Below are 22680 nucleotides of genomic sequence, written 5' to 3'. Positions count from 1 at the left end.
GGGAACTCTGGGAGCCTCTGGGAGTTTTACTATTCATTGCCTCTACAGGTCCTTACTCCCAAAGATGGAGTAGAGGGGAACCGCAGCCTAGATGAGGCTCCTAGATGAGAGCCCTGGGCTCTGTGCTTTCCAATCTGAGGTGTGAGGGTGGTCAGGGAGACTAGACCAAGGTGAGTAGTGACCCCTTACATTTGGCCTCTTGTTCCACAGGTACATGTCAGAAACTGTGAGTCTCCACATAGAGCTGAGGACTGAATTGGAGCCAACAGAGGTTTCCTCCCCAGCACAACATTCCATAGAGATCCCTGTGCTCAGGTCTCCAACTCAGAGTCCCCCAAGGTGTGTTGAGGATGCACCTTTACAGAAGGTAAGGAGTAGTGGGTGTGCATTGAAATAGGGGGTGCCTTTGGGCTATGCATGTATTAGAAGAAGCCATTCAGATTGGGCTGTCCCTGAAGCTGATGCACTTGGAGCATAAGGAGTGGGATTGTGGACCTGGTACACGGTCAAGATCACAGGGCTTCAGAGCATAGGAAAGTGTCCCTGGAGAGACAAAGAGAAAAAATGGAAACACTTTCTGATTGGCTTTGGGCCAGTCCTTTACCTTTCTAGACCCCATTTTTCTAAGCTATTACTGAGGACTGAGACTAGTGTAATAGTTGATGCTTTAAAGAAGATTCTAATTTTTTAATGGAAATATTTACTTGATATTCTATGTGAAACATTGGAGTGAAGCATTAGGAATGCAGTGGGGTGGGTAATATATAGTGCCCCCCCATGGGCCCTGGTATTGACATGTGTTCCAGCTGTTTCTTTGTTCTGCATCCAGGCACCCAGGGACATGACTCTGAACTGTGAGATGGACATTATGGAGAGCCCTTATGTACTGACACTGTGTTTAGCTTCCCATCAGTCCAGTGCTGTAGTGGGAAGCCCTAGGAGAGGCTTGGCCTCCCATTCATGCTTAACACCCAGCAATGCAAGGATGTGCACCAGAAGTTCATCTCCTGAGCCTCACGTGGGGGCCTCTTGTGCCTGAGACCTCATTCACTCTCCTGTTGAGAATGCCAAGACCCTATGACTGTTATATACTCATGTTTTTTCTTCTTCCTAGGGCTACTCTGCCTGTCTTCCCTAGATTCAGAGAAGCATGTTTCCTGGGAGTGGGGGAAATGTCTGGGGGGATGGAACAAATCCCTCCTGGAAGGGAAGATCATAGCTTCCTGGAGACCCAAGCTCCTGAATCAATACTGCCTGACTCTTTGACCTTGGACCAGACATTTAGCATTTCTCTGATCCTAAAAATGTGGCAACAGTAATAATTGCAGTGACTGACCTTTTTGCCTTCCTGGCAAGGGCTGAAGAGGAGAGGAGAGAACACCCAACAGCCTGAATAATACCAAGTGCACCTGAAACTATTCCATAAAATTGAAAGGGAACTTATTTATTATTAGTTCTAATAGGCTAGTATATTAGTCATAAATTACAAAGTTTCAGTTAAACATAAGTAAGTTTTAGAGAGATGATGGTCAGTATGGTAGCTGGAATTAATGTATGGCATACTTGAAAACTGACAATAGAGTTGGGTGCAGGGGTGCACATCTACAAGCCCACCTACTCAGGAGGCTGAGGCAGAAGGATCACAAGTTGAAGATCATTAACTTAAAAGAGAATTGTTTTGTTTCTCCAAATGAAAACTAAAAACAACCTTAAAAGTCCTGGGGATGTAAGTCAATGGGAAAACACCCTTGGATTCAATCCTCTGCAGTGAAAAAGAAAAGATAAATTGACAATCAGTTTTGTAGGATTTTTGTTTGTTTGAGATGGAGATCCACTATGTTGACCAGGCTAGTCTTGAGCTCTCATGCTCACGCAATCCTCATATATAAATGTCCTGAGTGCTGTAAGGCAGGTGTGTGCTACTGTACTAGCTAGAAAGTAGATTTTAAACTAGGTTTGGTTAATTCCAGCACCTCAGGAAACTGAGGCAGAAGGAGCACAAGTTTTAAACTAACCTCGACAATTTAGCAAGACTCAGTCTCAAAATAAAAAAGGGCTGGGGCTATAGCTCAGTGGTAGAATGTCCTTGGGTCAACCACTCAGTACTGTAAATATATACGTACACATATACAAATACATATTCCATATATATACCATTGTATAATGGATTTGGACAGTTGTTTAGATTTCTGATTTTTGACTATTAATATGAATAAGGATAAAAACTTATAGCTTTGAGCATGCTAGGCAAGAGCTCAAACCAATGAGCCCCACAAACATCCCTATGTATAAATTTGGGAACTTTTCTCGCTATTGGTTATCGGAGTACAGCACTCCCATCCCCCTTTTTTTTGAGCCTTTGGTGGGAATTCCTGTGATGCTCAGACTGATCCCATATTTTTTGGCTCAAATGTTTCTCCTGCTTCTGCCTTGTGAGCAGGTGGAAGTACAGGTACATGCCACCACACTTGGCTATATAATCTCATATTGATAAGACACTTTACATATCATAGGACATCCAGAATAAAAAACAGCAATTTAAGATGACTGAGCATAGTGACATATGCCTATCATCCCAGCAGCTCAGGAAGCAGAGACAGAAGGATCATAAGTTTGAGACCAACCTAGGCAGTTCAGCAAAACAGTATCTCAAAATAAAAAGAGCTGAGAATGAAGCTCAGTTTTATAATATTCCTGCCTTCAATCCCCACTACTGCAAGAAAATGATAATAATAAAAATAAAAATTGGAACATAAAAGCTTGATTTGGTGACACATGCCTGTAGTTTCAGCTATTCTGCACACTGATGCACAAGGATCTCTTGAGTTTATGAGTTTGAGACAAGCCTGGATAAAATGGTGAGACATTATGTCTCAAAAAACAATAAAATAATAATAATAGTAGTAACAATTGGTGAAGCCAGGCACTGTGGCTCACACCTGTAATCCCAATGACTTTGGAGGTTGAGGTAGGATGATCACAGTTTTGAGGCAGGCATTGGGATCTTAACATGGCTCCTGCCTCCAAATTTGCAAAAGAATCAGGGGACAGGGATGAAGCTAGGTGGTAAAGCACCTCTGGACCTCTGGATTCAATCTCTGTTGCAGAGGATGGGGGATGAAACAAACTAATTTGTCTCCATAACATTAAAATCTTGGGACTGGAGGTATAATTTATGGTAGTGCTTAGCATGTGCTTAGTGTGCTTGCGGCCCTGGGTTCAATCCCAAACAACAACAACAACAACAAAAATAAAAACCAAACAAATTAAAATAAAATATTTATGTATATATCCCAAGTCACAAATGAATTTGTTAGTTGAACCTGTATACCTTTGACTCCAAAATGCAATTTTTAACAAGTGTGTAGAACAGCATAGATTAAGGTTTTGTCTCATTATTTAGATAGCAAAAAAATAGCAAAAAATCAACTTAAATGTCATTAGCGGTAAACTGGTTAAAATATGGCATGACCATGTAATGGACTACTAGACCATTTTGAATGGATTTAGGGGAAAAAAACTGTAATGTGTTGCTTGGCACAATGGAGCATGACTGTAATCCCAGCAGTTTGGGAGACTCAAATAGGAGGATACCATGTTCAAAGCCAGACTCAGCAACTGAGCTAGACCCTAAGCAATTTAGTGAGATCCTATCTTAAAAAATAAAAAAGGGCTGGGGCTATGTCTTAGTGGTTGAGTGCCTCTGAGTTCAATCCTTGGTTTCTCACCCCTCAAAAAGCTAGGAAACAGAAAACACTGTATAAGTTGGGTTCCTAGTTTAGAAGCCTTACCTACATTTTTATTTCTTGAAATGATGAAGTTGGAATGGGACTACCTTCCTGTGTTCTATATTTGTCTAAAGCCTAGATCAGACCCAGACATAAGCAAGCATCCTTTTTCCTGTGTACTCTACCCTGACTTTTGCTCTTGGTTTAAGCCTTTTAAATTAGGAGCCACTCTAATGGGTGAATAACAGGAAGACATACAGGTTTTACACTTTGTCCTTCTCCCCTGCAGAAACCTAGCGCTCCATTCCCAGTACTCTGTTTTGATCTTTCCTGCTCATTTGCAAAATAGATACAGAAAAGTAGACTGGTTAAAATATAGTCAAATCTAAAATTACTTATATTGGTTTGTTTCATGTATTTTGGTATTTATCTCTGAAAATTGATTTTAATAGAGCAATTCAAACCATAACACATTTATTAATTTCTCTTTATTTTAGGGTATGCCAGGACAACGGGCTCGATTGGTACAGATCTCCAGTATCACCAAACTAGAGCAAAAGGAGAATCCTCAAGCTCTGCTGGATGTCTTAAAGTTCTATGACTCCAACACAATAAAGCAGAACAATCTAAGTTTTACTTCTCCTGGTAAGACATCAGATAGTGGTAAAAGACTGAGTCACATGGAAAATTGTGAAGGAACACAAAAGAAAAAGACTATTTCTGGAAAAATAAAAGGCTAAGCTACATTTTTTGGTCCCTACTTTCTCCTATATAGATTCTGCTTTTTGTAAACTGGTTGATCTTAAACATCATTCTGAGTCTAAGAATTAGATTGATCTCATAGTTTTGTTAGAAATGGAATTGGATGTTTTATTTTTTTCCATAATTTTTATACATTATAATTAAACATGATAGTGGGATTTACACTTGTTATATGTTGTTACCTTTATTTGGAGTTTTTTTTCCTCATTGCTTTAAATGACTTTCAGTTTAGTAGGAAAAAGTCTGGATTTACAGGCATGTTTATGCTAGAGAGATGTTTATTGTCAGTGGCATAAAATGAAGTTTTGCTATATAAATGCATTCACCTTGGAGTAAAAAATGTTTTTCTACTCAAAAATGAACTAAAGGGATTTATACCTCAGAATTAGAATATCTTTGGGTAGGAATTGGAAAATAATGGATTTTCTTTAAAAAAAATAGCTTGTCTAAATCAGCATCAGAATCAAATCCATGTTTTTCAGTTGGTTTAGCAATCTCTAGGATGTCTTTTGAGATATAGATTCCCCTTCTCCACACTGGTTCTCATGCTTTCTCTTCCTTGCATTGTACTTTAAAGATGCAAGATCCTTTGTCCTGTTTATCTCAGTGTAGATTTTGCCAATTACTTCTCCCAATGTTTCTTTTATTTAATGTGTTTCTCTGTCTCTTAAGTCATGTATCTAGTTTCTAAAAATAATATAATTAAGGGATGGGGTTGTAGCTCAGTGGTAGAGCACTTACTTGGCATATGTGAGTTTGATTCTCAGAACCACATAAAAATAAAGTAAAATACACTTCTTGTATCCATCTACAAGTTAAAAAATATTTTTAAAAATATAATTAAGTGAAAATCATATGTGTCTTGAATTAATTGTATTTTATATGTTTCCATCATCACAGAAACAAAGGTTGTGTTCAAAGAAGAAGTAGACTTCTTTGCCAAGTAATACTGATCCTGACCTTTTTTTTTCAATGTAAGCAAAACTAATTTATTCAGAAGCAGAAAGATGGGAAGGAGATATGAAATCTTTTGTTCATTTTTCTTCCCAAAGTAATAACAAAAGCATAGTTTGAGAATACTATATTACAGTGGTTTTCAATAAATATTTCAAAGGGCAGACAAAATAAAACCAGTCAAATACATAAAGAGTTTTCAGTCTCCTAGACCAAGTTTGCACTTATAAGAGGCATGCATTACGGTACTGTTCAGAATACCTACATTGGATATAACCACGCACATTGTTAACTGGCTCCACCTAGCCTCACATCCTTCCACTCCCCAGTCCCTCCCTTCACTGACTAGACTCTAGCCATGCTGACCTTTCTGCACGTCCAATTTGCCCAAGCCCCTACCATCTCAGCTACTGTGTATCTGATATTCCTCCTGCTAGAATCTCCTCCCAGACCTTGGCATGATTACCTCTTTCCCATCATCTGTGACCCACATGCTTTCTTCTCAGGGAGGCCTCTTTTAATTGCCTGCACAAAACTCTCACTCCCCAAATGGGCTGGACTGGTGAACCTATGGAGAGTATAATGGTGAGACCCATGCTTAGAAGGGTCACCTCACTTGAGGTTGGATGCTCTGTAGTTGCCATCTTGAAATTCTAATAATTCTACTTTTGAATTTATATTTCATACGTGAAGTTCAATGGGACAATGAGCATGTACCAGAGTCTGGAGCCTGTCACGCCTGCCTTCCAGGTCCTGATGTCCCCCACCTCCTGGAATTGTTTCTTTTTCTTTTTTTTTTTATCCACATGATTTTTATTTTTTATTTATTTTTTTAAATTATTAGTTGTTCAAAACATTACAAAGCTCTTGACATATCATATTTCATACATTTGATTCAAGCAGATTATGAACTCCCATTTTTACCCCATATACATATTGCAGATTCACATGGTTACACATCCACTGTTTTACATATTGCCATACTAGTGTCTGTTGTATTCTGCTGCCCTTCCTATCCTCTACTATCCCTCCTCCCCTCCCATCCCCTCCCATCTTCTGTCTCTACCCCATCTACTGTACTTCATTTCTCTCTCTTGTTTTTTTTCCCCTTTCCCCTCACTTCCTCTTATATGTAATTTTGTACAACAATGAGGGTCTCCTTCCTTTACCATGCAATTTCCCTTTTATCTCTCTTTCCCTCCCCCCTCTCGTCCCTGTTTAAAGGTGATCTTCTTCTCATGCTCTTCCCCCCTATTCTGTTCTTAGTTGCTCTCCTTATATCAAAAATGGCATTTGGCATTTGTTTTTTAGGGATTGGCTAGCTTCACTTAGCATAATCTGCTCTAGTGTCATCCATTTCCCTGCAAATTCCATGATTTTGTCATTTTTTAGTGCAGAGTAATACTCCATTGTGTACAAATGCCACATTTTTTTATCCATTCATCTATTGAAGGGCATCAATTGGTGCGGCCAATTTGGAAAGCAGTATGGAGATTCCTTGGAAAGCTGGGAATGGAACCACCATTTGACCCAGCTATTCCCCTTCTTGGACTATTCCCTAAAGACCTTAAAAGAGCGTACTATAGGGATACTGCTACAAGGATGTTCATAGCAGCACAATTCACAATAGCTAGACTGTGGATCCTGACCTTTTTTACTTTAATCTGGTATCCTTAGGAAATCAATTCAGGTTTTATCCTTAGACTTTTACCTAAAACTTTTGGTGTCAACTAGTAAGTAATTTACATTTTAGAAAAAAGAAACTTATGTTAAAAATAATGCTTTTTACATATGCCATGTTTGGTGACTTTATATCCCCTTGTTCCTTGGTAGGCAATTCACTGGAGAGAGTATCTTAAACAATGAATGTTTCATTTTAATACAGATTTATGGGTATAGTTTCCATTACATTTTGGGGGGTAGGGTGGGGTGGGCACTGGAGATTGAACTCAGTGGCACTAAACCACTGAGCCACATCTCCAGCCCCATTTTGTATTTTATTTAGAGACAAGATCTCTCTGAGTGGTTTAGTACCTCACTAAATTGCTGAGGCTGGCTATGAACTCAAGATCCCCCTGTCTCAGCTTGCTGAGCCAATGAGATTACAGGGGTGTGCCACCACCACACCAGGCCTCCTTTACATTTTAATAACTTTATTGAGGTAAATTCTGCAGACCATAAAATTCAGCCATTTTAACGATCAATTCAGGTTTTATAAAATGTATTTTTAAAGTTTCATTATGATTATAGTGTTAAGAGCTGAGCCTCTTTTGAATGACATCAAGGCTTTCAGAGAAATGTAGAAATGAGAAATAAAATAAGTAATCTGAAAAAGAGGAAAGATCCAAGTTTTGGGTGGGGTGGATTGAACTGGGCACTGAGATTGAACTCAGTGGCACTCAACCACTGAGCCACATCAGGCAGGGGGATCTTGAGTTCAAAGCCAGCCTCAGCGATTTAGTGAGGTGCTAAGTCACTCAGTGAGATCTTGTCTCTAAATAAAATACTAAATGGGGCTGGAGATGTGGCTCAGTGGTTGAGTACAATCTCCATTGCCCACCCTACCCATTCAAAATAGTCTTAAACTATCATTTATTATTACTCTTACAGTCTTTTTTCTAAAGAGGATTTTTCTACTTAAAGTGAAATCAGTTTAAGAAATTTCATTTGCTCCTCTTTTATAATATTTTTCTTTCTTTCATGAATTATTATCATTCTTTTTTTTTCATATTCAGAGAAGGATGCCTTCCTTTCTGGAGCACCAGCAGTAAGTTAAAAATTGATTTCTTATACTTCTTGCTCTAATTTAGGTTCCTGAAAACAAATCTGTTTTTATCTTGTTTTCTAAAATAAATTCAGCCATCAGAGGTAAATACCTATTTAATATATTTCTATAGAGTATTTATCAAATACATTTGATAAATATCAAGAATATTTATCAAATGCCTTTATTCCATGTATTTACTTTTCCATATTTTATAAAATCACCTTTATTTTTAATTTTATATTGGATCCAGTGAGGTTTAATCATTTAAATATTAGCTGTTAAAAAATAACTTCTTAAAGTATGTTTATAAACAGAGAGCTGTTCACATTTTAACCTTTTAATTTTACTGGCTTCTCTTCTTTTGCTCATGTGATGAATGCAGCTGAATACCAATGGCTCAGAAACATCAGCCGTAATAACAGGAAGTTGATAGTGATAAAGAGGCCGCCCCTCCTGTCATTGGCCCAGGACCAGATCATACAAAATCAGTGAGTGATTGACTAATGACCCTTGTGCTTATCTGTGCATGTGTGTTTCTGAAAACAGCTGTTTGCTTTTGACTTTCAGTGGTAATTTCAAATAGCCTTCAAATTTAAAATATTTTAGTATGAGAAAATTAATTCAAGATGAAATTAAGATTTTTACCTAAAGAGGACTCATTAAAAACTACTCTTTTCAAAAATACAAATCTAATGGTCTCTTTAAAAGTTAGAATACTTAACTTACTAGGTTTTTGCTTTCTGTATTTCTCCCTCTTTTCCAGAAAAGTGATCTCTTTCTCTGGTTTTTCTGTTTCATAATGTGGATAACATTTATTATACCTAAAACTTGGATCTTTCCTCTTGTCCAGATTACATATTTTATTTCTCATTTCTACATTTCTCTGAAAGCCTTGATGTCATTCAAAAGACAGATGAGCATGAAATTTCTCACCAGCTGAAGAGAATTTTGATAGTAATGACCTCAGATGGAGCCGGGAAGGGAGAACTACTAAAGAAACTTGCAGGGGACTGTGATGTGGTGGCACACAGTGCATTGCACAGGCAGAGCTTTGAGGACTGCCATGGGATCCTCATCTCATGATGGATGGCTGTTTTTTTTTCATTCCTTACAATTGGCTTGTTTAAGTGAAAGGGAGGGTAGGCATTGTACTTGTGTAAAATGTTTTGTGAAAATTAGTAACAGTTATCTCAACATCAAGGTTTCTCATTTTTGCATTTTATCTTTTTGTATTAAAAACATTATTTTTGAAGTGTGCTACTGTTTTACTATGTTGTTATACTATTTTTTTAAAATTTTCTTACATTTAAAAATGTTTTTAGTTGTAGATGGGCACAATTATTTTACCTATTTATTTATTCTGTGGTGTTGAGGATCAACCTAGTACCTCACAAGTGCTAGGCAAGCACTCTACCCTGTTATACTATTTTGGATCTGGGCACACATAGATTTTATTTATGGGCCTGCAATTTTGGCAGTTAAACATTTTTCTGTTTGTTTGTTTGTTTTAGTATTGTGGATTGAAGCCATGGGCACTTAACCACTGAGCCACATTCTTAGCCCCCACCCCCCCTTTTTTTAATTTTGATACAGGACCTCACTAAATTGCTTAGGGCCTCATTCAAAGCCACGGAGGCTGGCTTTGAACTTGGAATCCTCCTGTCTCACTCCCTCAAGCCCCTGGGATTACAGGCACACACCACTGCATGCAGCTGCTAGTTACACTTTTAAATACATTCATGCTATGGCAAAAAAAAAAAAAAAGTCTCACATTTTTTTTTTAATACATGTTTTTTGTTTTCTGAAAGTACTGTGTGTTCTTTAGAACAATAAGTGAGATAACTTAGTTTTGGTTAAAAAATAAGGAACTGAATAGTGTGTCAGTAAGAATATCTGAAAATAATGAACTATATCTCTGTAGATTTCCACACAGTCTGTAACTGACCCTATTCCTGCACCTCTTGGTGATTCAAATGTTGACAATGGTGCCAAGTCTTCAGAAAAACAGAAAAAGAAGACAAATTTGACTGATGAAGAGATTATGGAGAAATTAAGTATGTTACCTAAGTTTCATATTATTCATGAATTAATATTTCTTAAAACAATTGGCCCAAGTCTGGAGATATGGCTCAGTAGTAGAGCACTTACCTAGTGTGTGCAAGGCCCTTGGTTGTATCTCCTGCACTGCAAAAAAGGAAAGAAAATATCCAGTTGGATTGTAATATATGCCTTTTATTTTACCTTAAGTCAGAAAAAAAGATTGTTTCCCTATAGGAGTAATTACTTCCATTAAAATGTAGTGAGCTGGGCATGGTGGCACAGTAATTTAGAAAATTGAGGCAGAGGATTTCAAGTTCAAGGTCAGTCTTGGTAACTTAGTGAGACCTTGCCTGAAAATAAAATATAAAATGGGCTGGGGATATAGCTCAGGGGTAAAGTGACCCTATATAACCAACTGTACCACCCCAAAACAGTGAAGTCAAAGCAATATTTATTTTGTTTGTCACGGCATTTGAAATGTAGTATGTATTCATAGTGAAGTCAGTTTCTTTGGGAGCAATACTTCTTTCCTATGAACCAAATTTCAAGGATATGTACATGGGTGTAGTTGAAAAACTTATCAAAGAGGTTTGTATATATTTGTCCAAACTGACAGCTTTTCAAAATAGAAATTTGTAGTAATAGGATATATTCCAAGGAAAAACATATTTTCCTTGTCTCTTTTAATTCATTTACTGTCAGTGGCCTGAATCTAGCATTATAAATAATGTAAACAGTTCCATGAAGGGGTAACGATAAGGTCTGTTTACAAGGCTCCAGTAAGTATAAAGAACAATGTGACCTAGAAGGCTCAAGGAAAAGTACTTTATACATGGGTTCCTACAAGCACTTACATGCTCAATATTTATTTGTTCTTGATTCCTCAGTGCTTTCCAATATGAAACTGCTTTGACTGTGGTATCCTATATATATTTGTATATAATATTCCTTCTCTTAGGAGGGCTGCTGCTATAAAAAAATAATTGAACAACCAATAAAAAAAATTAAAAAAAAATAAAAAATAAACCTGAATATTATTTTGACTATTCATTTGTTACCATAATTATCACATCCCATATCTTTATGCCCTTAGCTTCTTGGCTGGCACCTTAGCTAATTTGAGGTTAAGAACCTACATAAGATTATTCATGGGAGTTTCCTTGATATTGTCCATGTCTTCTTTGGTCTTGAGTAAGTAAAAATTTAATGTGATTTTCTTATGTTTTGACTTACTGGTCATAATAATTTACATTATGTTTTTATATCCAACCTCCTAATTTTAGCATTTCTTGGCCTTGATGTTGAACGTTCCTAAAATAGGTACAGGATTAATTCTTATTAGAGTAATAGCTATAGTAGGAGGTGGTTTACTAAATATATTGAAAGGAGATATACTGAAATAGTCAGAAAGACCAGTTAGAGTTATTCATTTGGCTATCATTTATTTATTACTACTGATTGGAGTTTCATAACTTATCACTAGTGTTAAGACAGTAACTGGAGAAGAAAAATAGGGGGAGGAATTTCCCATGAATTGCCAAGTTTTTGTTTATTTCTATTCTTGGGGTTGAACCCAGGAGTGCTTTACCACTGAGCTATACCCAGCCCTTTTTATTTTTTGGTTTGAGACAGGATCTCACTGAGTTTCCAAGACTGGTCTCCAGCTTGTGAATCTTTTGCCTCAGCTCCTGAATAACTGGAATTACAGGCACATGCCACCACATCCTGCTGGAATTGCCATTTCTTCAGTGTTTTGTTTGAAACAAATTATTGTTGAAACTTGATGTGTTTGAAAACCACTGTTTTAAAATCAGTAGAGTTTATTAAGAAGGGTTAATGATACCAAAATTAATTTGTCTTTAAAATGCTTGAGTGAGCCTTTAATGTTTTGTTGTTATTGTTCTTTAAAATAGGAACTGTCGTGAGCATTGGTGACCCTAAGACAAAATATAAAAAAATATGAAAAAATTGGACAAGGGTAAGTATTTCTGATTGTACTGTCATATTGTTTACTACTTACTGGGTATTCAGAATGAGCTCTCTTTTTCCCCCTGACATTGGGCACTCACTGTATTCTATGAGTGGTACCTTATTGGATTTGTGTAAATACACAATGCAGTTATTAAAAATTCAAAATTCCTACTTGTTAGCAATGACTTTATATCATTGCTTCTTCTTGAATGTTATTTCTCATAGATGGCAAAGGATTATGAGATGGAAAAATTGCTCATGATATATTTAAGAGACAATTTTATTGCAGGGTGATAGGCCATAAGTCATTGATTTGGGGCTGGTATGTAGTTCAGTGTAGAGCATTTACCTAGGATACATGAGGTCCTGGGTTCCATCCCTTGCATTGCAAACAACAAAAGCAAATCAAAGCAAAAACCCATGCATTTAGCTTGTATGGTGGTACACACCTATTATCCCAGCAACTCAGGAGGCTGAGTTAGGAGAATTGCAAGTGTTCAGCCAGTATCAGCAATTTAGTTAGATCCTGAGATAAATAGGACTAGGGAGTTAGCTCAGTGGTAAGGCACCCTGGGTTCAATCCCCACTACTAAAAAATAAATAAATAAATAAAATGGTCTTGAATACTATCATAGAGTATTGATCTTTGAGTCTGCCTTTCTGATTTTGTTCAACATTTTTTTAAAGTATACTAAGCTCTTTCCTCTATTGCTTGAGAGCAATGTTATTAATCTCTAGAAAGCATTCTATGAATTTAGAATGAATTAGTAGAATGTAGAATGAGAACTTTTGGAAACTTGCTTATAAATTTCCTTTTAAAAACAAAATTCAATTCAACACTAATTTTAAAAATAATAAAAACAGTGAAAATCACCTGAATATTTTTAACAGGATAATAGATGTTATGTGTTAAATATTAATAATGAATAATAATAATACCTATGTATATGGATAGATATCAGAAATCCAGATGAATTTATTTGTTTATTTGTTCATTTATTTATTTATTTTCTTTAGGTATTGTGTAATGAACTCAAGGTACTTCACCACTGAGCCCTTGTATAGGCATGTGCCACCACACCCAGCCAGATCAATTTTAAAAAGCAAACTGCAGAGAAATACATAAACAGAAACTTCATGGTTTAAAGTATAGAAAAGTGCATGGAAATGATGCACATCAAATACAGGATAAACACCAAATACAGGTTGCCCTTGAGTGGAGGGGGAATGCCATAGGATAGGACATACCAAGAATCTTCAAGGTTATTTGCAGTTTCTTGTTTCTTTATCAGGGAACTGTATTCATGAGTGTATTGCATTCATTCTTTACCTTTTACTCCTATATTTTTGTAGGTCTGAAATATTTCGAATAAAAGTTCTGGCTACAAGGATTGCCTACTCCTTTCCCTTCCTTCCTTCCTTCCTTCCTTCCTTCCTTCCTTCCTTCCTTCCTTCCTTCCTTCCTTCCTTCCTTCCTTTATTTCTGTTGTTGTTTTAAGATGCTAAACCTTAAGTGTTCTTTGATCCTTTTTCAATTGTGAGAAGGGCAAAGTCTTTGGATATTATAAATGGTTGTGGTTTAGACATCATAATTCTGACTGTGTCTTTTTCCCCTAGGTGTTCTGGCACAGTTTTTATTGCGATTGATGTGGCTCTGGGTCAAAAGGTAGCAACTTTTTTCATACTTCTAGATGTGTATATTAGCTTTTTGTTTAGGAGAAAAACTAGATAAAGCTAAGCATAATCAATAGGAATGTATTTTTTAAGTTGGATATGTTGTAAGAATTAAGCTATGTCATTCTATAAACATTCTCACATTAGGGGGAACAAATAAGGAATCATGTCATGAATATGCAAGTATTTAAAAAATATTTTTCCAGGTTGGAGTTAAAAGAGGATGAATTCCTGGCACTGGACTGAGTTTAGGTTGGTTAACAACTTCGAGAAAATATTTAGGGTCTGGGTAGTATAAAACACTGTGTATAGTCAGTGTGCAAGTAAAAATATTACTTTGTCAGTTATAATCTCATAATTTCACTATGTAATAAATATCATGTGGTACTATAAATTCTTAACTGGTTGGTGTTTTTTACTTTCTGAGAGAATGAGGAAAATCATTGATTTGTTTTTCAATTCTGTTTCCATTATAGGTTGCTATTAAACAGATTAATTTACAGAAACACCCACAGAAGGAACTGATCCTTAATGAGCTTTTGGTGATGAAAGAATTAAAGAATCCCAACATAATTCACTTCTTAGACAGGTAAATATGTTTGAGATTCTTTTAATCATTGGGATAAAAACATGGAAATTTGTATTCTGGTGGTTCGATGGAGGCTAGACACTTTGAAGTGTCAATACTGAGCAGAAAACTTAAAAGAGAAAGAGGAGAGGTGAAAATAGCATATGCCAAGTTAGAAAGTCCTTTTGCTAGTGATATTACTTCACTAGTGAGAGAAGGCAGCTAAATGAAGGACATTGCTTATCGTGTGTATATTCATCCAAATGGTCAGAAGTAGAAACATGAGGAATGGTCACCTGGAATTCATGACGTAACCGACAGATGTGACTAGCACACAATTCTTAAATGTTTAGATCAGTTTTTATATCAAATGCTGTTCTTTGTAGGCAAATTAAATTGTACATGTTTATAAGACACTCCTGTAGGCCAGGTATGATGGTGTAAGCCTGTAACCCAAGTGACTAGAGAGGCTTAGGCAGGAGGATCATGAGTTCAAAGTCAGCCTCCGTAATTTAGCAAGGGCCTAAGCAACTCAGTGAGACCCTGTCACTAAATAAAATACAAAATAGGGCTAGGAATGCGGTTCAGTGTCTGAGTGTCCCTGAGTTCAATCCACGGTGCAACTCATGAAGTTTACAAATTGATGTTTAAAAAAAATGATAGAATGAAAAAATTAAGTATAAAATTCAATACTCTACAAAAGTGGTTACACACATGAATGAAAAAATGATACTAGTGGTTGTGTTATAGGGTTACAGGTGATTTTCTTCCATATATAAATTTGTTTAGAGTGAGGAATTGGTAATATATTTTGAGATTTTTAGACCTATTATTGGATCTGCATTCATGGAAATAAATTTTCAGGTACATTTATTTGCTTTCTAAAATAATATTTCAAGTCAGCATGGAATGCTGGTTAAAATAAGCCATAGGTCTTGGAATCATTAGAACTTGACTTTAGAAGCTGATTCTGTCACTTATTATGTGATCTTAGATTAATTAGTTACTTAATCTCTCCAGCCACTGTCTCTATATTTGTAAAACAAGACCAATAATCTCTGCATTAGAGGGTTACTTTGGTTGGAAAACTTCAAAATATACGCCTAGACTACTATTATGGGCAATATATGAAGTAAAAATCATAATGAATATCATAATGACCCTCAGACATTTTTTGTGCTGTTACATATTAACTTTCCAGTTTTCTTGTTTATTCTCAAAACTATCATCTCTGTCATTTTATTATTATGGTGCTTAACATTTGCACTCTTGAACATAGAGTGTCAAATGTTCAAAAAAATAGAATGTCAGTTTTGTATGTTCTATTTTTAGTTACCTGGTAGAAGATAACTTGTTTAGTAACAGAGTGCCTTGCTGATGGACAACTGACTGATGTTGTTACAGCAACTTGCATGAATGAGGCATAGATTGCTGCTGTGTGCAGAAAGGTGAGTTTGCTTTCATCGGCATAAAGTAGGATGATGTGGGGTTAGCAAGAGATGACTAAAAGGAAGGTTTTCCTACAAGGGGAATTGTACACATTTTCTGCAAGTTATCCCATATTATTTCATCTCAGATGAGAATGCCAGTCCTTCATATATAGGATACCTTTGGAATGAGTTATGGCACTTTTTTATTTTTTTGTAGTATTGGGGATTCAATCTAGTTTGCTGTACCACCGGGTTACATCCTCAGCCCTTTTTATTATTATTATTATTTATTTTGAGACAGTCTTAAAAGATGCCTAGGATGGCCTGGAACATATGATCCTCCTATTTTTGCCTCTGGTGTAGCTGGGTTTACACACATTGCTGGTTAAGACTTTGAAGAATGAAATTCATCAGCAAATCTCCTCATAGTCATCATAATAGTTTATCATCCAGATAGGGCACTTCTGAGAATAGATTGGGGTACTTTAAAAATATTCCACTCAGCCAGGTGTGGTGGTGCATGTCTGTAATCGCAGTGACTCAGGAGGCTGAGACAGGAGGATTTAAAGTTCAAGGTCAGCCTTAGCAACTTAGCAAGGCCCTAAGCAACTTAATGAGACTCTATCTTAAAATTAAAAATAAAACCTGCTGGAGATGTAGCTCAGAAGTAAAGTTTCTTCATCCTAAAACCCCAGTATCTTTCCTCTTGCACCCTCCCATGCCTCCTGAAAATTGGGAACTAAAATTATCACAGAAAAAGCAAGACACATGTCTAACTTTAATATCAGTAAGTATGCTTCTAGATTCATTGAAGGTGAAGAAATTGATCATTTCTTTATATTTTAAATGGGTTTCCAGATGTTCTGTTTCGTATGGCTAGTAGAATTTTCCAAATTACCTAAGTCTGAATCAAAAACAAGTGTTCCACCTGTCCATCTGTAACTTTTTCTATAGAGGAGACTTAGGTTATTAGTTTGCTTATTATCATTGAAACTGATATTATGCTCTCCTGATGTCACAGGGATCATTGTCATAAATGACAAAATTATAAAAGTTTATGAGGAACTATTGTATAATACACAGTGAATTATAAACTTCTATACTACACAGTGAATTATTTTTATTCAGGTAAAATTCTTGAAAATTTAATTCTATATTTTATGTTCCACCTAAGAAGGAAGGAAATAATAACTTTTCATAGTTCTGAATATTATGTCCCTTAACAAAGTAGTTTTGGTCATATAAAAACTAATCAAAACTTAACAAGAATTTATCTATTTAGACTTAATTTATTTTTTTCATAGTTGATATAAAATCAGTTTCAGGAGTTATCCTAACTGCATTCACTTGGGTCTTCTTTTCTGTGCCAAAATTTTTAAATTGTGACAAGTTAATTTCTACTTATTTGTACAATACTTTTCTATCTATTCTTCTCAACAATCTGATTAAATGCCTCTAAATATAATATGATCATACCATATATATCAATTGTTTTCTTTGTATAATAGTAGAATATTTTGAATAACAATTTTAGTAGTTACAAATAATGTGAAGACTTTGTTGTTCTATTCTGATGGGAATAGGAATAAAAATACTACAACTTTTCCCAAGTGTATGACTTATCCTTTCAGTTTATATTAAAAAACCATGGGGCAAAGAATTTTTTAAAATCTCATTCTTGTTTTTAAGGAAGGGAGGAATTTATTTTTACTTTTTTCTTTTAAATATTTTTAGTTGTAGATGGACATAATAACTATATTTATTTTTAATTGTGGTGGCTTTGTTTGTTTCAGTTCTGGGGAATAGACTTAGGGCCTTGCACATGCTAGACAAATGCTCTATCACTGAACTCTACCAGTAGCAATATTCTTTCATTGTTGATGTCAGATTGTGGATTGCCGCAGTCTGGCTGGGCACACAATCACGAGCCACCACACAGCTTGTAGATTCAAACAGCAACTCTTTATTCCCGAACTCACACCAGCCGTCTACAATCACGTTCTGGGGAAATCCACGTTCTCTCCCAAATCCACGTTCTCTGCCCAAATCCACCTCCACTGGGCTTCTATCTCCAAAATATATTGTCTGAATCCCGTGAGAACTCAAGGGGAACTCAGGCAGCAGGATACGCCCTATTCCCAGCAGGAATAATCTTAAACCTTAAACCTGGAACCTAAACTGGGAACGCCCTAAACAAGATTATCTTAAAACCGGGAACACCCTAATCTGCCTTGGTCCTTGAGCAAGGTCACTTACATTCAATGTCATTGCAACATGTCAGCAACATGGGGTATGCTGGCAAGGAAATTGTCATACCTACTTGGCTAATGGCTCCCAGCATCTCCCCCCTTCTGATTAATTAAAACAAGCAATATGGCTTAAGGACCGTGCCTGGTAGGTTGTCCAATTCAACATATGGTTCTTACCCGTCATGGGAAAAACTGACCTTTAGGCGTCAGCCTCCTGTCTTAGGTTGATACCACTGCAATTGAATCATACCCGTCACTGACTACCGGTCCAGCATACAGCCATACTTGTGGATAGGTCTATGCACCAGTGGGGGGGTGAGGTTCTTTGCCTCACCTCTGTTGGCCCCCAAATTTGGCCTTGGTGCCAGTGGGGGAGTGAGGTTAATGTGGCTTATGGACCGTGCCTGGTAGGTTGTCCAATTCAACATATGGTTCTTACCCGTCATCGGAAAACTGACCTTTAGGCGTCAGCCTCCTGTCTTAGGTTGATACCACTGCAATTGGATCATACCCGTCACTGACTACCGGTCCAGCATAAGCCATTGGCCCCCAAATTTTAGACCATCACTAGCAGAAGGGAGGAGGATACAGAAATGCCACGACACCAAGCCAATTGACGGCTCCTTGGGAAAAATTGCATCACTGGTGACACCATCAGCAAAGATATGCCAGCATTACCACAATTCGCTGCACCAAACGATAGTTACATAGTCCAGGCAAGTTCTGCAAGCAGTTCAAAGCAGAGGAATCTATCAATATGTCCATTTCCTCCCAAAATCCGTTTCCTCCCAAAGTAAGTTGACTCTTTGAGCATTACTTGTTGAGTTCTTCACCGGCACTGGGATGGAGATAGGAATTCTGGCAATGATGCTAAAGAGACATTATCCTGGGTGAAATCTCCATTGCAATGTTTAAAAACTCCACAGTCAAAAAATAAAACTGATCAGAAAAACATTAACCTAGGTTTGTATGAGCTCAAAAAATAAAAATAGAACCTTATGATGTGGAAAAATGCAATAATAAAATAGCTATTGAAAAAAGCATCCTGGTTAATCACTGTCGCAGATGTAAGAATGGCCAAGCTGGAGTTCTGGATATCAGCTGTTATGGATTTGAGTCAAATCATCTTCTTTTCGATCTGTAGAAACTGTTTTAGTTAATCTCTCTGGAATCCAAATGGGCTGCTGTTCTCCCTGTGGAAAAACACAAACAGACCCCGGACTCCAGACAATCACTGGGTCAGGACCTCTCCATTGTCCTGTTAGAATATCTTTCCAAAGTACTTTAGGCTTATGTACATTTTTTGGATACATATGCCTTTCCGCAGCACTAAGTCCTGATGAATCCAAATTTAAAAAGTTTAGAGTAAAAAGCGTTATTTTAAGTTTATCTTTGGGGGATATATACCCCTTTCAAATTCCCTCTTTTTGCTTTAATAAGTATATGTCTGTATCTAATAGTTGTCTAGCTTTTTGCATTTTTCTATCTGAAATACCTTACTTGACATTTTCAACCATTTTTTATCTTATTTCTATCTTCCAGTTTTTTTTTCCCCCTAAGGTTTGTACATTCACCCTTAGTTGCTTTTTTTCCTTAGTTTTTTTGTTTCCTATTTTGTGGGTTTAAAATTCTTGCCTTTCTACATCTTTTTAATCTTCCTATATCTTTTTTATCTTTCTACATCTTCTCTCTTTTTTTTACCTTTCTGTATTTCTGTTTTTAAAGTTTTTCACTTTAAATTTTTAATCTTCTTTATCTAAATATCTTTTATCCTATTATCTTCCCATTTTTTTTAAGTAATGCCTTTAAGATTAACTAGACTTCGAATGATGCAATAAAGCAATCTTTTTTCCGCCATGAAGGTATCTCGACCACCTTCAATTTAACCTTTTAAAGCCTTCCAATTATCATCTATACTGTACTTTTAAATATACTTTTTCACCACCTACAGCTTCACTCTTTTAAACGAGGCTTAGATTCTGTTTAAATCTCTTTAATGTTAGTTTACATGGCTGCCCTTCAACCAAAGGCTTTTTTTTTTTAACTCCATTGAGAAACTTTGTCTCAATCTGCCATGTACAAATACCTTTTTTTATTTCTTCTTTTCTCAAGCTTTTAAAGTAAGTCTAGTTTCCTCAAAAATTTTTTAAATGGCATTTTACAACTTTTTACTTTACCACACAGAGATTATCTCATCTAAAAACATTTTTTTCCTTTAACCTTATATATTAAAATATATTTCCACATCTTGAATCTTTTTCTATCTCTTTTTAACCGTTAACCCTTTATATAAATTTACATTCTGAAACAACTCTTATAAAATTTCTGATTTAGACAAATTACTCCACTTTAATAAGATGAAAGACTTTCATGTTTTTTTTATGATACTATAATACTATAATTGAAACCCAACTGAAACTTCTTATACTCTTTGTATATAAATTACACATGATAGAATCTTAACTCTTAGTAACCTTGTTTTAGCAAAGACACAGACCAAAGCAATATTAAACCTTTTTTCCATTCACCAATTTATGAAAACACACATGCTTAAATATATTACCTTATGTAACTTAATAAGTAAAGAGTGGTTGATGTTTCAACATTTTAGCTTTGTAAATTAATCAGAACTTTGTAGAAACCAAGATCTTAGACAAGTGTAGCAAACAGAACTAGCCATCTCTTTCTTGTTGAAGAAAAATCCTTCTACAGGATACCATGGTGGTCCCATTGATATACTTAATAACTCGTCTTTAAAAAGCCATGTGCTACATTTTTGTATTGTATCAACATATGTCCTAACTGTTCTTGGTCTTACTGGGGTGCCTCTTTCCTCTAACAATTTCTCTTCCTCGGGGGTGAACAACTTCAAACTTTGAGCCAACCATTTTCCCCAGTTTGCCTGAGAAAGTTCTAGGAACAGGCAACTTGAAATAAAAACAAAATAAATCAAAACAATAACACATTGTTTTTTGAAATGTTCACCCATTCTTTCTCTCTTCCTCAAGGGTGAGAAATTTCACTTACCTCTAAGCTTCAGAAGTTCCCCGTACGGGCCACCAAATGCCGCAGTCTGGCTGGGCACACAATCACGAGCCACCACACAGCTTGTAGATTCAAACAGCAACTCTTTATTCCCGAACTCACACCAGCCGTCTACAATCACGTTCTGGGGAAATCCACGTTCTCTCCCAAATCCACGTTCTCTGCCCAAATCCACCTCCACTGGGCTTCTATCTCCAAAATATATTGTCTGAATCCCGTGAGAACTCAAGGGGAACTCAGGCAGCAGGATACGCCCTATTCCCAGCAGGAATAATCTTAAACCTTAAACCTGGAACCTAAACTGGGAACGCCCTAAACAAGATTATCTTAAAACCGGGAACACCCTAATCTGCCTTGGTCCTTGAGCAAGGTCACTTACATTCAATGTCATTGCAACATGTCAGCAACATGGGGTATGCTGGCAAGGAAATTGTCATACCTACTTGGCTAATGGCTCCCAGCAGTGGATAGAGCTTGATATAAAATCTACCAGAGAAGAAACGAAGAAGACATAATACATTCCATTGACAAACCCCTGGATGCAACCAGACCATCCTCAGTTCTACCTGCTTTTCTCGGTGGCTCACATTGATTAGACTTCTGGGTACCTGAGGTTTCAAACTGCAAATAACCACAAGTTTATTCTCTACTATTGAAATAATCTCTAAATAACTTATGCTTATTTACCTGCTGTGCACTATTAAGCATTTAAGCCTGAAAAGGCCTAGAAGTATATGGATTTATCCAGTATTTTATAAGAAAGACCATTGAAGTCAAAGTTTTAAAAATCCATGGCAGAGACTGGGGATGTAACTCAGTGGTAGACGGTTTGTCTAGCATGCGCAGTGCCCTGGGTCTGAGGCCCAGCACTGCAAGAACCAAAAAAAAAAAAAGAAAGAAAGAAAAAATAAAACAAGCAAGCAAGGAAAGAAGAGAGGGAGGGAGAAAAGCAGAAAGGAATCAGTGATAGATGAGCTGGACATGTGGCAGATGTCTGTAGTCTTAGCAGCTGAAGAAGCTGAGGCAGGTGGATCAAGTGCAGCCAGCCTGGGCAACATTGAAAGGTGCTGTCTAAAAATAATAATAGTAATAATAATAATAGGAAATAAAGGATTTAATAAGACATTATTTAATGATATCTCTAGATGAGATCAGTGTGTGGGAGGAGATCTTCTTACTAATTAAGGGATTATATTTTCACAATATTGCATATGAGATTTTTTTTTATAAATGTTAAGTATTGCAGGGTCTTTGGCTGAATACTACAGGCAGTGCTCAAGCCACAACTACTATTATAATGACTCTGTGTGAACTAGTGAATGGGACTTTCAGGGACTGCTTCATTGATACCTGTTTTCTTTTGTTCAGTGTTTACAGGCATTGGAGTTTTCACATGCCAATCATGTCATTCACTGGGACATAAAAAGTGACAATGTGCTTTTGGAAATGAAAGGAGAAGTTAAACTTAGTGAGTAACAAGTGAAGAAAAAAA

The 22680-nt window shown here is 36.5% G+C and overlaps 1 pseudogene; it reads left to right on the top strand.

Annotated features, from left to right (window-relative positions):
• Positions 1–22680, top strand: part of LOC124100010 (serine/threonine-protein kinase PAK 2-like) — a 116299-nt pseudogene that overhangs the window by 5636 nt on the left and 87983 nt on the right.

This window comes from Marmota monax, unplaced genomic scaffold, assembly GCF_021218885.2.
Source record: "Marmota monax isolate L192 unplaced genomic scaffold, Marmota_monax_Labrador192_F-V1.1 WCK01_AAM20220418_F8-fsc00053, whole genome shotgun sequence".
NCBI lineage: Eukaryota > Metazoa > Chordata > Mammalia > Rodentia > Sciuridae > Marmota > Marmota monax.
Note: the sequence above shows the minus strand (reverse complement) of the source record. Positions and strands in the feature narration are given on the sequence as shown.